Source organism: Zosterops lateralis, assembly GCF_965231275.1.
Source record: "Zosterops lateralis genome assembly, chromosome: Z".
NCBI classification, from domain to species: domain Eukaryota; kingdom Metazoa; phylum Chordata; class Aves; order Passeriformes; family Zosteropidae; genus Zosterops; species Zosterops lateralis.
The window spans coordinates 85,683,269-85,702,977 of record NC_139800.1 but is presented as its reverse complement, the minus strand read 5'-3'; the positions used below and the strand labels follow the sequence as shown (position 1 = coordinate 85,702,977).

Below are 19,709 nucleotides of genomic sequence, written 5' to 3'. Positions count from 1 at the left end.
CAGAGGAGTTCAGCTGAGCCCAAGTGTCGCTTGTACTTGGGCATGAATGTCGCTTTTAATGTCTGAGGGATGCAAACATCCTATGCAAACATCCTGTCTTTTTCAATTAAGAAGCCTGAATGTGGTTTGGTGCTCTGGCATGAGGGAGCCTTGGGGCACTTGGCTATATCTTGAGATAAGCTGTAGCTGAGGCTCAACTGGAAGCCCCACTGCTAAAAGACTTAAGGATATGAAAACAAAATGCTGTGATTATGAACTGGTCTTCAGCTGTTTAACTCAATTCATAGTAAACATCATTAAAAGCCTTTGTTGTGCTGTCATAAAAGAGTCAAACAGGGGAGAGAGAGTTCTTGCCATCTGTGCCTCTGAGTGTGGGATTTTTCTGGAGAGAATCTAATCGCTGTATTAATTCTCGATAGAGTCTGTTAAATGGCCGTAGTTAACCCTGTAGGACTCCACCAGGAAGAGAACACAGAGGTCACCTACACATTCCACGCTGCCAGCCACACTAATTGGAGAGGGATGGCATCCGCAGTGATAATGTATTTCCAGACAACCCTACTGTGGCCAAAGATGAAAAAAATTAAACATTTATATAACTGTACAGTGGCAGTTTAATTCTCTGTGGACCAGCACCGTGTCAGAGAATGCAGGCTGATAGCCATCATTTATTATTCTTCTATTACAGAGAAATGCTTTTTCATTTCGATCAGGAGAGGGTTTCCTGAGATGCATTTGTAGTAAGGGATGACTGTAGAAGCAAAAATGTTCATAATTGATTCCCATCCTGGTGAATGGTCTGAGCAACATCTGTTAATTTTTTGTCACATTTCTTCAGCAAAAAACCCAATCTCAATGGACTGCAGATTGGGTTTTACAGGGATTACATTTCTGATAAGTCTGTGTACTGGCTCTGATAACAATGCAAATAAGTTAAAGAGGATGAGTTGGAAGCAGAGCTCATTGAAGGAGTCAGATGGAAGTAAATATGATTCAGTCCACTGTAGCATGAGCTCCTCACTGCATGTAAAATACACCCCAAAAATCAGGTGTATTTCCAGGAGGTGGCTTCTGAAGGCAACCTGTCTGTCTTCTGGTCCTCCAGTGGCCAAGAGGCTTGGTGCTCCTGGGGCTGGTTTGTTTTTGGGAGAAAAGCAGCACGCCAGTGCTGCACTACCATCCAGCTGCACCTGCAGGCAGGTGTGCCACAATCAGATCTCCTGTCCTGTGGGACCCCCACTGTTCTGTGGGAAGAGCTCAGGGTAACTCTGTGAGCTTATCAGGGTGCTGGTGGAGCTGTGAGAGGACCAGCACAGGCAGGGAGGTGAGTGGTTACTGTCACAGAAGCTGAAAAAAAAAAAGGTTAAAGAGAGTGTTGCCTGAGCTGATTTGTCAAACAAGAGCTGCAGAAAATAATCAGGAAAATCAAGACGCTGAGATGATGGTGATAGCAGCAGTTCCCACATGATTAAAGCAGTGGTTTTGGCTTGGTAATTTTTACCTGAATTTGGGGCAGAGTGGCAAGGTGGGGAGGAAACACAAGAAATTCATTGACAAGGATGTACAGGACTGCTGGCTGTCCACTGCTCCAAACACAGAGTCCTTGTCTGAAGAGCAGCCTGGCAGCTCATGTACCCATGCTTTGCTTTTGCTTGTCCCTGCCCAAACTGCATCTCACGTAATCCCAGAGAAATGGAGTGGGGGAGTTGTTGTTGGGGTTTGCTCATTGATGGTAATGATCTCCTGGCTGGGAGCCTTGTGTGGTTCCCTCATGGCCAGTTTCTGCTGGGCATGGACCTCAGCTTGTGACACCACAAGTCCTTCATGAGTGGTGAGCTCTCAGACTTTGTCCCAGTAATTTGTGAGTTTTTATCTGCTCAGTGGATAACCTTGGCTCTGCCAAGGCAGACCCTGGTTGGCTGAAATCTTTGTAGCTGGGTAGTAGAGGATGATCTCTCTGTGGTGGTTCAGGGTGGTCAGTGTGGACCTATCTGTCCAGCCTTTGCCTACTGAGATGCTGCATTTCCTGCAGAGGGAGGTAGGCTTGGATGGGTCCAAGCTCCTTTGCCTTTTTAAACCAGTGGCACCAGGGGTGAATGCTTAGGTGTGGGAGCCCCAGGGAGCTGCTGGTGCTGCTTTCCTAGTGCCACTCTTGGGTGGGAGTGACACCAGCTGCCAGTCCCACTGGCGGGAGCCCTCCTCTCCTCCTTTGGAAATGACTTAGATTTCCTGAAAAATGGCAAACCATACCATGGAGAGTGTTGAGCTTCAGTGGGTAGCAGCAGGTTATCAGAAATACTGCCTGGAGCTCAGCCACATTGCGTATTTTGGGAGCAGGACTTCTGCCCAGTCCCTCTCTACCTCAGGACCTTAATTATTGATTATAAATTCATCTGATGAAAAGATGGCTTTAATTGCTCTAATATGTACCCAATTTGGAGTTCATTACAGCCCAGGATTGTTTTCCTTCCCTTGATAATTGACACCAAATGGGATGGAGAAGAAGGCGGGCACTGGTGCCATTCCACCTTCCTCCATTGCCTGGCTGCCGTTTAATTGTTTGTTTATTTGTGGAGGTGCTAAGCACTGTTGGAAATTTACATGTACTCTCTTCCTAAGGACACCCTTTAGCTGAACTTCCAGATGGATTTCTTTGGGAGAGGGGTGTTTTCAAGTGGCTGTTGGATCTCAGCGGTGTTTTGGGATGGCTGGAGAAGTCTGCTGGAGGATGGGGTTAAATCCTGGTGATGCCTTGGAAGGTTGACCTCAAACAGACACTGGACAGAGCTAAAGTAGGGATTTATTGAAAGGCCTCCAGGATCCACCTTGGGCACTCAGGAGCCTGACTAAGGCTGCACCAAGGGTGGACTAAGAATTGCCACAAAAATGACTGACTGGTCATGAGATCTTACATTTTTTATAAGTTTTGGTCCATTTATATATTGGGGTTTCATTGTCCAATTCCAGCTTCAGGTTGTGAGGTCCCATCCATCTTGTTCCTCCCTTCAGCCACCCTTGTTTGTGCTTTTGGACTGAAAGTTGGTCTGCAGCAAGAAAAGGATTTGTTCCGTCTCCCTGCCCTGTGAGGAGAACTTACTGGCACTTAATATGAGGCTCAGAATTACATCCCTAGGCAGCACAGACTCTGAAAATATGAAAGCTAAAACTTAAGCCATCACTGGGGTCTCCTTTGTGTCTTGGCCTATTTCTCTGCAAGGTGGAGTGGATTTTTTCCATATCCTGGTGAACCCATGTGTTGTGGTTTGAAAGCCAAACGAATGAGAGGCTCCAAGTCAGAGATATAATTTAATAAGAAAAAAAGGTAAAAAGGTAAAAATAAAATAAAATAAATGCAATAACACAAAGGATCACTGACAGAGTCAGAATACAACCTGAGCAGGATGGTGGAAGCAGTTCAGGTGAAGTGCTCTTCCTGAAGCAGTGATCCTGTAGAAAAGTCTGGGAGCTCTGGTCCTCTGGGAATCCAGTGGGTAAGTGCTCATTGCACTGTCCCACATACCAGCTTATATCCAGGTGAGAATGCTTGGCTCCTCCCCCTGGGCAGAGCATCTCACAATAGGATTAGGAGTGTGAAGTGGGTCCTTGATGGCCCATTAAACAGAGATAACTCCTGGAGGGAGTTACCTGTGACTCATGGGCCAGGCGTTAATGAACCATTAGCAGAAGACACTCCAAAGGTCATTAGCAGAAGACACCCCCCCCCCCCCCCCCCCCCCCCCCCCCCCTCAAGGCCATTAGCAGAAGAGACAGGGGGCTTGGGAAAACACTAGCCCACCTGGTTTCAACAGTTCATGAAGATGGTGATAGAATAAATACTTTGTGTACATCCTACACTGCAACCCAGGACACCATGACTGGAAGTCCAGTACTGGAGGAGTCCCTGGTTTCCAAGGGGAGCTGAGGTGTGTGGTGCTGCTGGGCAGGGCCCCACCCGCATGCTGCCCCTATGGACAGTGGTGTGGGATGGCAATGTTTGCAGGAGCTCTGCCTTTGGGCTCAAAGTTCCTGACACCTGTTCCTCCCAGCAACACAGGGAGATCTCAGCATGAAATGTTTCTCAACACTGCAGACTGTGGTGATGGTTTTCCCTGGAAATGGCAGCCTGGACCAGATGTTTCACAGGGTAATTGAAAATTCCATTTTATCAGAAAGCGTTTGCTGTCAAAAAGTTTTATCTCTACTTCAACAAAGAGGTTGATTAGATCCCTCAGGACCTGAATTAGCATCTTTGAGGCTAGATGCTCTGTTTTGTGATTCAGGTAGTTATTCCTCCCTTGGTTTTGCTCGTACTGGTACTTTTCTCTTTAAATCCCTTTGCCCTCTTCCAATCATAGTGTTTGTGTAGGTTTGACTTGTTTTCTTTGTGTGGATGTGCACTAGCACCTAGATATGCTTAAATGTATTCTACTGCCTTTTTCACCTTGCCTTGAGCGAGAGCCATTCTCCTACTCTCTAAGTGAGAGGAGCTCTTCCCAGCATAGAAATCAGAAAGGAAATATTTTGAATATAAGTTTTTAATGTTAGAAGCAACAGATTTCACACTTATCTTAATTCCCAGTGCTGGTCAGTATTTTAGCTATCAATTATAGGAAGAGAATCATTGGTCCAGTGAAGCAGTAATTCACTGTTTAGGATGAAAATAAAAATAGAAAATATGAACATAATAAGCACACACTAATCATTAAACAGGCACTGTTAGAAATAGTCACCACAGCCATAAAATAGTGAAAAAGCTTTAAAGTCAAAATGAGAGGGTTTTAAGCAATGTCAGTAATGGAGCTCTACAGAGACTTGCTTCTAAAAGCATCACTTCCACTTTTCTGGTGCCAGATCAGCAGTAAAGGTTCACATGAAATGTCATCTGGAAAGACCTGATCCTGCATACATTTCCACATCTGTGTAACTTTGCTCACAGGGGAGTTTTAATTGTATCTGAGTCCCATAAACTCCAGCAAGATGAAGGGTTCCTTGAATAGAAATGGGTTATATTTAAATAGTTATGTTAAGTCTTCTTTATACTATCATATCGTATAGAGATAAGATTTGGATGTAAAGGAGAAAGGGGCCCATGGTATTCACTGAAACTTTTCTCGCTGGTTGCATCCTGAATTATTCTGATGTATCATCATTTAGGGGGTCGGGTTTTATCTGGAATATTCTAATCGGTTCTTACACTCATCTCCATACTATCTGGGTGTATTTCAGTTGTGAACTGAGAACATGACTAATGGTATTAACTGGAGGCAAACACAGGTATTAGAAACTGTTGATTTTTTTAAGCTGATTTCCAGCAGTCGTTCTACCTACAACCCCCTTTCACTCTGCAGAAAAGCCTTTCTGTAGAGCTCCATGTACATAAAGACCTAAGTGACATATTGTAGGGCTTTGGAAGCTGCATTTCTCTGGAAGTTTCTACAAATTAATAAAAGTACCTACTTTCTTGTATTCATATATGCAGCACAAGACATAAAGTATAGCATTCATATGTGAATGACAGCAAACCCTTTAAGATGGATAAATGCTGTAAGCTTTCTTTACAGGATAGTGTCAATTATTACAGCTCCTCTGATTTCTGTATTATTGCACGGCTCTGGTAAAGCAGCCTCAGTCAGCTCAGTGGTGCTCTTGCAGTGGCCAGCCTAGAGGGAAGCAATCAGCTTCTCACAGCACTTGGAAAGCCCCGAGAAGGATTTTTCTGACGAGTGGGTAAGCTGGTCTTTGAGAAGAGGAGTTGATTGTCTTACGATTCCCACACTTTTAAATGACTGCTGAATGTTGCTGCTTTAAATGACCCTGAGGTGTTGAGCACCTCAGTCAGCTCCGTGTGGAGGTTACTGATACTTTTTGTCCACGCTCTCTCCATCCTCCCCAAGCTCCTGCTGACATTTCCTAACCAGTATTGTGGAGGGTTGTAATATCTTTTGTTAGACCATTGAATGTGACTTAGCTCCTCCTTCAGAGGGTGATGTGGACAGGCAGAACTGGACAGAGTGACAGCTTCAAGGAAGGAAGCTCAGCTCCCTTCACCTCCATGCCACATTGCAGCAAAGCAGGGCAGTGGTCACTTCAGGAGGTTTAATCCATGCATGGACTTGCCGGCTGGCAAGGACAGATACCTTATGCTGCTTTCCCTTAGTTTCTTAGTAACACTGAGCACAGCTTGGAGAAGTCCTTGCTGGAAAGTGCTGGAGGGCAGGGGTGACACTGAAGTCATCTCCATTGCAATAGGTGAGGCCAATCCCTCTTTGCAACAGCAGAACTAAATAACAAACAGATGTGCAACCTCCTTTGTTTGCATAAGAAGCATTGTTCTATATCCCACATTTCTGGCATTCTTCCTTCAGTTTTCAGGTTCCTTCAAAGATAGTACTTGCAGAGTACTTCACCACTGAAGTTTACTCTATTCAGGGTCATAGGAATTGTAACCTTTAGATCCTCAAGTTTTGGCCCCCTAAGCACAGAGAACACTCACCAGATGTGAACATTTGGCAACTTGGAGAGGAAAACTAAAACTTGAATCCATGCCCTGTTGTGTAGGTTTGTAATGGATGAATGATCAGCCCAGAAATTTGGAGAGTTTCAACTCTTTTATTGTACTTTTTAATGAGATTTTGTCAAATTCAGTCATTGCTTACCCATATTTTTGCTGGGTGACTGGAGAGCAATTTATAGGAGATATGAAGAAGAGGTATTTCAGATTAGAGAATTTCAGCTTCTATTTCTGCTTGGTTTTGTTAACTGTTCCAAAACTCCAGCCCAAGGAGAACCTTTGCAGAGAAGATCTTTGTCTCAGGGTTCAGCTGAAGACGGGGTGGTTTTAACCCTGGCTCTTCCAAAGCCTCCTTTTCCAGAACGACTACCCAATTCTTGGATTTTAAGATATTTTAAGATAAATAAACAGTTCAGGCAAGCTTGCAGCTTCCTTTTGCCTTATAAACAAGTCAAAAAAAGGCTCACATGGCCTCCTTTCCTCCTTTGCCAGTAACTTCTAAGGAAACCTTTAACACTTTACTTCTCACAGCAGTTAAGACTGGCAAAGTGGTCAAGGTAATGGCCATCAGATTTAACAGTAGGGAAGGTATATGAATAAAACCAAACCTTCTGCTAACACAGCAAGCCAGCACTTCCCAGTCTCCTCCTGTAATCAATCTACATCGTTAATGACTCTGAAAACAGACTGAACTGCTGGGGCTGGCACTGGGAAACTTGCATTACAAACTAACCATCTCTTATTAACCTTTTGGTGTTTCCTTCACAACACTAATTAGAGCCAAATAAAACTACTGTTTGTGAAACTCTGAAGTTAAAATATAATTTTCAGAGAAAATATGGTAAATTCCAGAGCTCCTGTTTGCTTGGCCTTTCTTTTAAATTATGATAGAAGATGGCTGTTACTTGTTTAACACAGGCTTACATGATTAATGCTGCAATGTTACTGTAATTAAACCAGCAAAAATGTAATTTACAGACATCTTGGCATTCTGGTGGCAGAGCTGCTCTAAGTGTTGCAAAGGGGAATCATAAAAATTTATTCTAATTAAAATTGCCAGATTGACTAAACAACAGGTGACTTATGTAACTTGAGCGACTTGCACTCGGGGTGAGAAATCATCTGAAATCAGTGAATTATACAAAGCTGCCTATTATTCTGCTAAATGGGAAAGTGTGTGTTTACCATGGCAACCCGCATCAGTTTTGCAGCCACTGGAAAATACAGGGCCCTTTATTAAAGGAATAATCAGCAGGAGCAGTGTGGTGACCCCAGCTCTGTGGGGCAGGGACACTGCCCCGTGGGTTTGAGGCAGCTTTTGGGGCACAGGTAAGGTCCAGCAGGCGAAACCCTGCCATGATACCTGGGGCCTTCAGGTGTGAACCAGCATCTCCAGAGGGGCTGCCACAAGTTGGGTGCCTGTTGTTTTTCCCTGGTGTAGTTACATTTATGTGTGTGATAACGATAAATCATTCGGACCTCTGTTAATTAGGCTGCACGCTGCAAAGAGCTGTAGGGCAGGGACTGTGTCTCTCCTGGGTGCAGGGTAAGGAGCCCACCCCTTTCCAAAATGTGGTGATATGGGTGAGTGTCTGAATTGCTCCAGTTCCTGCAGATATCTGCTGAAGGGAGACACACCACTGGGTTTGTATGTAGGTTGTTTTACTAAATGATCTATGTAATAATATATAAGTCAAAACTCTGTAATAATTGGCACCAAACAGCAGAGAGAACTCGCAGCTTTTATCTGTCTTGAGGGAAGCGCTGCCACTCAAAACTCCTGAGTGCTATATTTTATTTCTCATACAGCATATGTGAATGTAAGACTAGGTAGTTTTAAATGGGTCACAGAATTATTAAGAGGTTTGGTAGGTGTTATAAATGCAACGGCAAATATCGGATTAACAAAGAAACAATTTATTAATAAAACGATCCCAATCACCAATAAAAGAGAAAACCACAAAGTAGGATATTAGCAGCGCCGCGCCAGGTGGATGAGGGGTCTGCACACCAAGGTACAGGTCACCCAAATCCACCCCGAACGATTCTAAGTTCGATGTTTTATAGGGTTTCTTCGCCCTGAGGCAGTACAGGTGTCCAGGATGGACCAAATAGTCCAAATTTCTTCTAGATGGCCTTCCCGGATTTGCCGAGTCCCGTGGATCCGTTCGGGAAGGTCTTTTTCTTATGCGAATTGAGCCAGTCAGTCTTATGTTGATTCTGGTATGCATATCGTGCCAGGGCGTTGATGAATTCTGCTTCGCTGTTCAAGAAGGAATTCTCCTTGCATTGGACAGGATGCGATTCTTATCGGGGCTGGCTAGCTGGCTAGAGTCTTTGTTTGGTCTGATGGTCCTTGTCCTGTTTCACAACTGGAGCTGTGGAGACTTGGCGAGATACAGATTTCTACCTACTAGATTTTACAGTTTATTAACACCATTATATTATACATTTGATTATTATTTTATTTATGAATTTTTATACCAGATTTATCACAGCAGCCATTCCTCCTGGTGCATGCAGGTACATGGGTAGTGAGTGAGCTGGGGAGCAGGAGTGTGGGCTGTGCCAGGCTCTGGCTGGGTGTGTGTTGCCTTTGCTCAGGCATTTCCCCTTCCATCCTGCATTTAACCCCTGTGTCTGTTTGGAAAATAAGTTCTTTATGCCGAGTTTTATTATAGATCTAGGTTAGTCACGATGCGTATAATCACGGTACGCGTAATGTGGCCTCTATTTTTGCTGAGTGTCTGTAATGGTAGTGATCAGCTTCCCCACTCTCAGCATTAGCTCTCTTAGTGCTTTTATTTTTCAGCAGAAACCCCTTTTTGTTCCATTTTCCTTACTGCATTTCACCCTTTTCCAAGTGTGAAGAACAACTTGCTTTGTAACCGGCTTCATTGGCTACCAGCACGTTGTGTTTCATTAATAACATCCACAGCTGGCTGGGGGTGCTGGCAAATGGCAGCAGGTGACACATGGTCACTGCTGTGTCACCTCACCTTTGGGCAGTGACAGTCACACCTGGGGCAGATCAATGGAGTTGGGTCGCAGTAGGTCAGGCTCGAGGTCTGGGTGTCGTAAACAGGGGGTCATCTGGGTGTGTGGAATGACTGGTTGTAGTGAAACCAGAGCTTTATCCCAAAGAAATCTTGGGTTGACATCAGTCCCTGCAGGAAAAGGAGTATAAATTGAACCACAGGAAAAAAAAAACAAAACAAAAAAAAAAACAAAAAACAAAAAACAAAAACAAAAACAAAACCAAAAAAACCCCAAAAACAAAAACAAAAAAACAAAACCAAAACAAAACAAAAAACCAAAAACCAAAAAACAAAAGGGAAAAAAATATATTAAAACCCCCTCTCTGAATGGAAGCAATAGGAAATGAAAATTGCTGAGATACACTGTCATGTGGGTAGTGGTGCTACCAACCTTGTGCTGCAGTAATTACCTCTATGCATGCAATTTGTGCTCAGCTACGACTGATTTCCCACATCATCTGGTGCCCAGGCTACATTCAATCAGTCCCAGCTGGAGAAAATTATCTTGGATCATTTGGTGAGACTTCAGCGGAGATCCTACCTTGTATCCCCGGTAAGCGCTGCAGAGCTGCCCTGGCAAACGGCTGGAGGTGTGGTGATACAGGTTAACTTGTAGCCAGAGTGTAATGAACCACGTGTAAATGTATCAACCTCTGAGGGTCCAGCCCTTGCATATTGGCTTGAAATAATTTTGGTGAGACTGCTCTTCAGAGGTGTTTTGTAAAGTAAAAGGTTTAATAAGTGAAAAATAACAAACATTACAGAAAACAAAAGAAAAGCCACGCACACGTGTCCAAAAAACCTGACACCCTGCTAGAAACACTCCAAAAAGCCTCTAGTTTCTTTGTGCTCCCTCTTAAATACTGAATGTTGTAGGAGGGATAATTTGGCTTGCTGCCAATAGGGAGAGATACAACGTTTGAAGAACAGTGACAAGGTCCCGCAGGCTCTTCTCTCTTGACACTGAGCCAACCACTGTCAGGACAGCAAAGAAGTTTCTGGGTTCTTTACCTTATAAGAAATGCAAGGGGTGAGTCTTAAACTTTTCCCTACATGGAAAACACTTGCTGAGTGTGGAAAATGCATTCCTACAGTGTGGGGACAGTCACGGGAGGCTCCCTCCAGCCAGGGACATGGAGTGCCATGTCCTCTGACATGCTGAGGACCTGCAGCAGATAGGGGTGAAAGGCAAGGAGCTTCTGGCACTTCCTAGGGAGAAGACTTGGCTCTGCTGGGTGTGTGCTGGAGAAGAGAGCAGGTTTTGTGGTTGTTCCTGTGCTGTTTTATGTGAAAAATGAAAGAGTGAAGAGTGTTGGTTGGAAGTTTTTGTGAGAAGCCAAGGGAGGTGGGTATCCTCATCTCATGCAAACCAAAATAGGTTGAGCACTTGATTTCCTCAGACTGCTTTGGAAATGTTGGCTTCAGTGAAGAGATGAGGCAGAGGAGGAGCTGCCTCGCCTGCTTGGGCATGTTGCCAGGCAGCTCCTTCAGTAGGCAAAGGGCTCCCAAGCCAGGCAAGGAGCCTCCAGATTTGCCCCAGGAGAGGAACTTTCTCAACTCAACTACCTGTGATCCTGGATTAGGTACAGCTTCATGAGAAGTTAGAAAGGGGCAGCTCTTGTGTGAGAAGAGGAATTTGGCTAGAAAAACTTGAAGTTAAAACTGTGCATAGTGGTAATTCAGGAACTGTCAGAGAAGGTGTTTTTTTTTGGGAAGAGTAGCTGTATTATTGGAAGGTATAAATACTTTTGAGGAGAGTCAGGCATACTCAGGTGCGTCCTGGAAGGTTGCTATATGTATATTGGACTTTGATTTGTTTTTTACTCTCTGTGTTTACCAGTCCATCATCACAGAATGGTTTGGGTTGGAAGGGACCTTATGGATCATCTACTTCCAATTCCCCTACAATGGGCAGGGACACTTCCACTATCCCATGTTTCTCAGAGCCTCATCCAGCCTGACCTTGGACACTTCCAGGAGTGAGGCACCCTTAGCTTCTCTGGGAAGCCTGTACCAGGGTCTCACTTACCTTCACAGTAAAAAATGAATTCACAGAATCACTGGGTTGGAAGAGACCTTCAAGATTGTTGAGTCCAACCCAACCCTCAACTAAACCATAGTACTGAGTGCCACTTCCAGTCTTTTTTAAAACACATACAGGGATGGTGACTCCACCACCTCCTGGGCAGACAATTCTGGTACTTAATCACTCTTTCTGTAAAAAACTTTTTCCTGATATCCAACCTGTATTTCCTTTGGCACCGCTTGAGTCTGTGTCCTCTCCCTCTGGCAGTTGCTGCCTGGAGAAAGAGACCAAACCCCACCTGACTACAGCCACCTTTCAGTGAGTTGTAAAGAGTCACCCCTGAGTCTCCTTTTCTCCAGGCTAAATAACCCCAGCTCCCTCAGTCGTTCCTCACAAGGTTTGTGTTCCAAGCCCCTCACCAGCCTTGTTTCCTCCTCTGGATGCACTCAAATGTCTCAACGTCCTTCCTAAACTGAGGAGACAGAGCTGGACACAGCACTCAAGGTGTGTGGTTTTCTCCTCTGGATGCACTCAAATGTCTCAACGTCCTTCCTAAACTGAGGAGACAGAGCTGGACACAGCACTCAAGGTGTGTGGCCTCACCAGTGCTGAGTACAGGAGAAATTCCTAATATCTTATCCAACCTGGGAGTCTAAAGCTATTCCCCCTTTCCGTATCACTCCACTCCCATGTCAAAAGTCTCTTCCTGCTCTCCTGTAGCCCCTTTATTTGTTATTTGTGCTGCTGACACTGCTGCTCACCAGCACACTTCAGCGGGGGCTGTGTGCTCAGGGTGTCCCACTGTGTGTCATGTGGCAGGCTCCCGGGGAGGTGCCTCTGGAGCCCAGGAATGCCAAGTGCCTCACAGCGCTCACCGGGTGACTTCCATGTCCTGCATTTGTTCTGACAGGCACTGCTTTTGCAGCTGCTCCCTGATGAGTTTTGGTCCCTCAGATGCATTGATTTACAGACCTTTCCTGTGCAGTACAGCTCTTCTCGATGACGGGCCATGAAGCACATGATAACTCAGCAGCCTAAATTATTCAGGCAAATTGAATGTGTTTGGCTTGTTCCAAACTTTTGTTTCCTTTCAGTGCTGTCAGGGGCACAGGTAGACCTGATGCTTGTATTGCAACTCATTCAAGTGCCAAAGAGACACAAACAGCTCAAGTATAACCTGTGTTTTACCTTGTTTGTCACTTAGTTCCACCTTGTCGTGCTTTTTCTGAGCACTTCTGTGCCTCATAAAAGTGTTTATCTTGCTCCCCTCTGGTACACTGCTGGGTTCTGGGAATTCTCTGCATCATGTGGTGGAAAAGCCCCTGTAAAATCCAAAAAATATTCCATGTTTCTTCCACCCTTTAACAGAAGTATATTCACTCATGCAAATATTTTGACCCATTAGTCATCACTGTAGGATCCAGAAACCTCATCTTAATGAATACAAGTAATTAAAATTAAAAATTCTACCTGCAATTCCCCCATTGCCTGACCTCTGCTTTGTCAGTGCTCTTCCATTGTTACTAGGTGGATGTGTTAAATTAATTCACTGTAAAAATCCACACCAGCCCTTCTTTGGGCAGTCTTGCCTTGCAGGGACCACTGAACTATGGCAAGCAGGTGGAGGAGGAGATGCCTTGTCAGTGCAGACATGTCCCCTAGCTTTCTGGACACTGTTCAGGAGCTTTTGGGTATAGGTGAACAAATTGGCTTTCACCAAACACGTGTCTGGAGATTTAGGACCTCACTCAAAGGCTTTTGAATGCACCAGGATTCTTTCAGCTGAGACCACTGGGCTTGAAAAAGGACCTGAGAGAGATGGCATCCTGAGGGGATGTGCTGTGAACCTTGCTGGAGACATTGGTCATCTAAGCTTGTGTTCAGAGGTGAACTGAGGGAAGAGATCTCTGCTGCTGAGCATCTCCCTAATTCAGTGAACAAGAGAGAGCCTTGGGAGATCAAGGTTTGCCTTGGAAAATTCCAGCTGAAAATAAGATGCATGATTTTAGGAATTAGAATAATTACCCCCTGGAACAGGTTCCCAAGGGATGTGATATATTCTGTATCATTTAGAGTATTTAAATCACATTTGCATGTTTTTCAGAAAAGCGTGCCTAGTCACTCAGAGTGAAGGGCTTGAGAAGCACAGCATGACAAGGGCTGAGCATCCCGTGCTTTGCAGGGGAGCAGAGCAGGGAGTCACCGTGGTTCCTGCATGGATTGAGCTCTGCAGATTCCTGGAGCACTGGATTTTGGCACATCCTCGAGAGGAGCTCACGACTGTCTCCTTTGCCAGTGCAGGAATGTGCAGAGCTGAGCAAGTAACAATGGGAATGATTCAGGAGAGAACTCCCCCAGCCAAAATCTGCCTTCTCTTTCCAAACACATGCAGTCCCTTCCTCTGAATCAGATGTCCCCAGGCACTGAGCAATCCTGGCTGTATCAGTGTTTCCAGGACCTTCCCTCCCATCACTCCCCCAGTGATGAGAATATTTTTGAAGATCTCATTTCCTGGCCTTTCCCTTTCATCTCTCAAAGCAGCAAGTAAATGAACAGCCCTTTAGTTTTTAGTTACTGCACTGCACCCAGTGAGCTATCAGAGGCAGTTGACAGTGACTTTTCTCTTTTCCATGCTCCTGCCTGCAGGATTTGGGGAGATAATTCATTTGGTCCTGGTGCTTTGTCAACTTTCAGCAGTTGTAATTGCCTAATGATCAGTGCTGATGCTGTTGTTAAGCCTGTTAAAACTTTGTCCTGCTGAACAGCCAGACTGTGCCTGTCTCATCACGTTGTGCCTGCTGTGCTGACTGGGGCTGCCTTTGATGCTCCCAACCTGGCCCCATCTTTGGTTGCTGCTTCCCACCCACCTCAGGCGCTGCCGAGGGGATGGATGGATGCACCAGGGTGCTACCCACACTAAGGAACTGCACCTGGAGTTACAAATATGTGGAGAATAATCCCACAGAGAGCCAGATGCTTTCCAGGATGAATCCCCTCTCACCTGTGCTGGCCCCAGGGAGCCTGGAGCTGGTTGGTGAAGGTGGTCTGGTGTCTGTGCCTTGGTGGGGTGGGTGAGAGCAGCTCTCTAGAGGAGGCTGTCATTGATAGGGCACTGCTATTTAGCAACCTGCTGTCATTTCTGCTTTTCCAGCTCTCTTGTGCCTTTTCTGCCCTCATTATAATTTTTCTAGGGCTGTAATTGGCTGCATTTCACTCTAGAGGCTGCATTGCCTCTTTTGCTGTTCAACTGAGGTGCCCAACTGGCTGGTGCCATCTCTGGAAGCCCCTGTCGCTCATCCTCGCCTCTTCCAAGGCTGTTTTTTAATGGAACACACTGAACATTAGTGCATTACCATCCCTTTTCCAAGAACAGTCTCCATCCACTCTTCTCCCGTCCCCCAGTGCCTCATCCAATTTAATTAATTATACTTAGTATATTACGCATCCTGTCAAAGTTTTTCCTTTCTGAGGTTTAATGGTTTTTTAATTCTAATGCATGCTGCATGTGTAAGTGTTTGAGCAGTGAGGCGAGCGTGCAGTGGCAGAGAGGCAGCATTACATCCCTGTGCCGCAGACAGCCAGGGTGGGTCCTCCCTGTACAGAGGCTCCAGCGGAATTGCTGCAGGACTGTGCTGCCTGCCTTCCCTCTGCATCCTCCTCCTTGTGCTCAGGGGGAGAATCAGGCTGATTCCACTGCAGAGGGGCACCTTGGCATTGAGCCTTCTTGCTTGTGGGGCATCTCTGTGGAGAAGCTCGGCCAGTGGCTCAGCCCCAGCACCCACTGTGTCCTCTCTGCAGCTGCAGCCCCGTGCTGGACTCCAGGGTAATGAACTTGACCCTTCTCCTTGTGCTAACTCTGTCTGAAAGCACCAATTACATCAGTCATTTCAGCCTTGCTTTATCCCTTTGGAGGAGGGTGGTGTTGAGGATATGGTGGGGACCAGACTAATCAGGTAACGCCGGCTGGGGCTGGTTCCTATTGCTCTTTATTTCCCAGTGACACTTAAAAGGTTTGGTCAGGAAGGTGGTTCAGGAGGAATGACTTTGTGGGGTCTTATACTGACTAGCTTTGAGTATTTCCAGATAAAACCTGCTCAGACTAAGAGGGTTGTGGGTTGGTGGTTGTTTTTTTCCTGCCTGTCAGTGTTGCAAAGTGCTTAGGTTTTGAAAATACAGCTGGGCTCTGTCTGTCTGTCACACCATCACTAGGAGTAACGATGCTGTGGTGCAATTTTGCTGACAGCCCTGTGAACTGGGGCCAGGAGCCAACACAATCCAGCCTGACCTCAGGGCAGTGCTGCAGGAATGTTCCTCGGGAAACCAGAAATCCTCGGAGGCTGCGCTGGCAAAAGCTGGGGCAGAGCTGGAACAGCCCATCCTGGGAGCAGGGGCCTCCCACCTCTGCACTGGAGCCACAGCAAAGGCTGTGTGGGAGGATCCCAGTGTGGTGTGCAGCCCTGCAGGCAGGATTCAGAAGCACTGTCCAGGTGCCCTGTGGGTTGGCAGCAGTTTGGCCAGGAGGGCTGGAACTGTGAAGCCGACTGCTTTCCTTGCCATGCTTGTGCAGATCATGAAAATATTTTCCATTCCTGTTGTTCAGTGATCTCCTTGTGGCTCTGTAGTTGACAAGCCCAGACATACTCCAAGGCTCATTCTCCATCTCACCCCCACAGCTGGGGGGCCAACAGAACAGGATGGGGTGAGACAGGATGGGAACCCAAATGGATTGCTGGAATTGAACTTGTCTATGACTCACAGGTAAAGTAATTTCCCCAAGCTTATAATAAGGTTTTAGATTTAACTGTTGACCTTAAAGCAGTTTTACATACGTGTGTATCTGTCTTCTGAATTAATGAAGGTAAACTTAATTGCGAGAATGAAGTTTCATCTAATTAAATGGATCAGATTTGCAGACTTTGGCAATTCTATCATCTCTTCTGTTGGCCCCAGGGCCAGTGTAACCCACAGCTGGCATTTTCCTAGTATTGCCATTATCTCTCATTGGTGAGGAGCTGGAGCCTGCTTTGAACCCTGTCTGTATCTCCATGGCCATGCAGAGAAAACAGGAGTGTCTCTGTGAGTTGAGATGTTGGGTCAGGCTCTCTTGGGTGCTGAACAGTGTAGAGCAGCTTTTGCAGACCTGTCCCTGTGGCTTTCCCAGATCCCTGTGGGGTTTTCTGGTGCACCCGCCCCCCTAGGCACATATCTTGTCATGGAACATCCCTGTACTTCAGAGTAAAGATCCACCAGCATGGAAAAACCCTCATGCTCATCTGAAAAAGACTTAGAGCACCAGGAAGAAGATAATGCTGAGCTCCAGGGTGGAGGCATGAGAGGTCAATGTCATGATGAGAGATGGCCAGCAACCAACATTGCGTTTTTTTAAGAAAAGGCGTAAAATTCCCTAGCTCTCTCTTGATGATGGGGAACGCCCCATTGTGCTGGGAAGCCTTCCAGCTCCCTCCACTCTTCAGAGCTGCACACTTTTAGAAAGTACAAAGAGCTTCTCATAATGTTTTGCCTTGTGGGTACGTCTATGATTAATTCCGTGCAAGCATTACTGGTGCAATAACAATACTGAAGGTCCTAAAACTGAAAAAGGAAACACATTTGGCTCGTACTTCATACACAATCACTTACACTTAAGCTATTGATAGTTGATTGGGATCTGTAGACTGCTGGGCTGGTGCCACTGGGTTTCTGAGCGTGCTCAGTGGCTGAAACAGACAGCAAGGCTGTAGGTTTTGGCAAGCTGTAGGTCTCATTAGTCAGGCTGACTGTATCTGACACGAGAGATTCCCATCCACCAAGATGAAGCTCACTTCCCTAGGCTTTGGCTGACGTCCCAACAATATTTACATGAAGGACAACAGAGGATCAGTGTTAGATTAAGGCTGTGAGTTTCCAGTAGGCAGACAGTTAAATATTCTATTGAAATACTCTTTTGATTATTTAGATAATAATGAAGTTTATGCATGTCCTTGAGAAATCTGGGGAAAGGCAGTTGTTTTATGCTAAACATGCAAAGATGTGTTTAATCTTGATAATAGGAGTAAATTATGTATCAGCGTTTATAACCTCAGCTCCTTTATTTCTCACTTGTTGTGTGGAGCCACCAGAAACCTCGCAGGGATGGGGGAGCCGTGCTGGGAGGGTGGCAAGAGGAGGGGGCAGGCAGCCTCCCCACAGCACCCTGGCCTTCACCCCCCTGCAGGAACAGGATCAGGATGGCTTGTTCTGTTTTGTCCTGGCCAAGGGAGGTGCTGGTTGAAGTAAGACATTACCCGTGAGCCCCCCAAGGAGAGGGCGGGGATGTGTTCTGACAGGCACTGGGCCAGAAGTTGGCCCAGTACAGGCAGCCAGGAATTGCTTCTTATCTCCCCCAACTGTAATTTCTGTTTTGTTGGATTTTTATCAGAATCGTTGAGTTGCCATTTTCTGACCGATGACTGATTTTGAATAAGAAGGAGTAATAATTTGATTTATTGCTGCTGTTGGAATGTGGCTGCATGGCTGGTCCTGACTTAGCCTGACAGAATATGTGAATTTGCTTTGTCTATGACAATAGCAGAGAACAGTAACCTTTGGATTAACTTGTTGTAGCGACTAAAGTCCCATTAAATGGAAGTCAGCTGGTGTCAGAGGCATAAACTGAGACAAAGTTTTGCTCCCAATTGTGGGAAATGTGTTTAAACAGACTAGAAATGTTTCCATCTCTGCAGGGTGTAATATACTCAAATGGTTGCATTAACATGAAAAAAGTATAAGGAAGAGTGTATTTAGGACAATCCCTCTGTATCCAGTGATAATGAAATTGAATTCCAGTAATGAAGTCAGGAGTTGTTTTCTGCGCCTGTGCAGGCGGCACAGGAGCTGCCGTCAGCATTAATGGGAGCCGTGCCCATGAGTTGTGGAGCAGTAATGGCTCGAGATGGAAGAGGTCTATCAGAGCCTAGAGTGCTCTCCTCTCTCTCCCAGGGCTGGATCCCGCATCCCAGACCAGTTAGGATGCTAATGAGCCCTGTATGGAGGAACAGGCAGTGGAGTTTCGGAGGTGAAATCCCTGCCGCTCAGGGGCCAGCACGAGCTCCACGGACCACTTAAGAAAAGGATTAATTGGAGTCTAAATGGTATGTTCCACTGGCCTTCTGAAAGGGAATTAATTTTTCCTTGTGAATGAGGTGGGGATTGGCCTGTGGTCCTGGATAAAGGGGAGCAGCCAGCATTAAATTGCATTCCAGCCCATAATACCTCCTGGGTCTGACTCCGCTGTAGTGAATGGCATACCCACGCTCCAGCTCCTTCTGCTGATCACCCTCCTTCCCTTAGCCTGCTTCTCATCCCAAAGGCTTCAGCAGCCCCAGAGAAAATCCTTTGCATCAAGTCTGTCCTTCCCCTTTGGCTTGCAGATAGCCAGGCACCCAGGTCTATCTGTCCCTCAGTCCTCATTCATAAAACAGGGATAGTTCTGTAGAAAAAAGGGAGTTATTAATGGTAATACACAGCAGGGGAGGAGGTGAATGGGCCAGCTCTTAGCTGGTGTAAATCAATGGGAATCCTCAGCATTTCCCGGGAGCTGAGTGTGTCTGCAGCAGCTGGGAATGAGCCCCCTTGCACACCTCTGCTGACCATTCCAGAAGCACTGCCCATGAGCTGCATGCATCCATGAGTTCTTATCGGCAATTGCCTAATAAATTAATCCAAATCACAGCCCTTGTTTCATTAAAATAATTCTGATGCTTTGTCCAAACACTATTGACCTTCTGTGTTGGGACAGACAATCCAGGATTAGAAATGCAGCATTTTTAGATTGCATAAATCCTGAATAATGGTGAAAGAGAGGAAAAGAAAGGCTGTTGCGGTAAAAGAGCATTTGTCACTGTCCCTGGTTATTAGTATCCTCTGAGCATTGTGCAGAGGGAAGCCACACCAGGATTACATTGCTGCATTGACTGGAGATTTCTTATTAGGAAAGGCAAGTTAGGCACTGTAAAGCCCATAGGTCAAAAATATAATGCACTATTCCCTACCTCTTGTTTCCTGATATTATGCTATTAGAGAAGATAAGGGAGAGGTGCAGAGTCTTAATTTACAAGCAAATGATGAACCATGGCTGGGGACTGTTTGTATTTTG

General features: G+C 45.8%; 1 protein-coding gene across 2 annotated transcripts in view; it reads left to right on the top strand.

Annotated features, from left to right (window-relative positions):
• Positions 1 to 19,709, top strand: part of PCDH19 (protocadherin 19) — a gene marked incomplete at its 5' end in the record, with an annotated part of 60,783 nt that overhangs the window by 30,644 nt on the left and 10,430 nt on the right. The gene's annotated exons all lie outside the window — the stretch shown is intronic.